Source organism: Fukomys damarensis, unplaced genomic scaffold (genome assembly GCF_012274545.1).
Source record: "Fukomys damarensis isolate Sample0158 unplaced genomic scaffold, DMR_v1.0_HiC HiC_scaffold_16, whole genome shotgun sequence".
Taxonomy (NCBI): domain Eukaryota; kingdom Metazoa; phylum Chordata; class Mammalia; order Rodentia; family Bathyergidae; genus Fukomys; species Fukomys damarensis.
Genome location: NW_022900928.1, coordinates 71,001,106 through 71,002,053, shown reverse-complemented (window position 1 = coordinate 71,002,053; position 948 = coordinate 71,001,106).

Here is a 948-nt window from a genome sequence, read left to right as displayed (position 1 = left end):
ACACAGTATCCTGCAAGAGCTGGTACCCGGATAACGTAGTTTATGGCCTGGAGGCACCTTGCCCAGGAGGACCCCACTGGTGACACTTGCTCTGTGTGGGACTTGCCTGGAGGGAGAGCTTCCTGCGCACTCAGGATCAGCTGTTACTCCGCGTTCCCTTCTGCAACACCGATGTTAAACTTCCCCTTTTGTCGAGAAGGCAGGAGGGGATGAGGAGAGGGCGGCCAGCCGGTCCAGGCTTTTCTACCGATCTTTCGTTATTCATCTCTCATTTCAGTTCCAGGCATTCCTAATCTGTTATGTCAACGTGAGTTTATAACCGAGTGTTGAAGGTTTAGGTTTCCCTTCCAGAAATTGGGCAGGGACACTCTAACAGCTGCTAGGATTAGGGAGTGGCTAATAGGGAAGGCGCCAAGCCGCAATCTACTTTAAAAGATAAAAAAATAATAATAATAATAAATAAAAGTGCGATAGGAGGGCTGCGCACAAGATGGAGAGGGAAGAAGCCCTCTGACCGCCCCCCAACCCCAAGCTTCTCTTGCCTGACATCTGGTTCACCTCTCGGGGGTGGGGTGCACACACGGACAGGTGTGCCTCACGCTTCTGCCCTTGGACAGTCATGTCGAGTCACTGGTGCTGGGAATCAGTTAGTCAAGGCTAGACAATGGCTAGACAGGCTGTATTAGAGGGGATGGGCTCGGGTGGGGGTAAGAAGCCGGGAGCCACAAACAGGGCAGATGACATCACTGATCTGGCCCTCCCCTTCCCGGAGCTAGAGGCCTGCACTTCTGTGCGGGGCAGGAGTGGGGTGGCCGCCTGCAGGGTGTGAGTGCAGGAAGGTGGCGCTCGGTTGCTCGGAGAGGTTGAGTGGTTGAGAGAGCGAGCCCGGGAGTGGGAGCCGGCGCGCAGGGCTGGAGGTGTTTGCGCTGCGCCGGGCTCCGCCCCGTT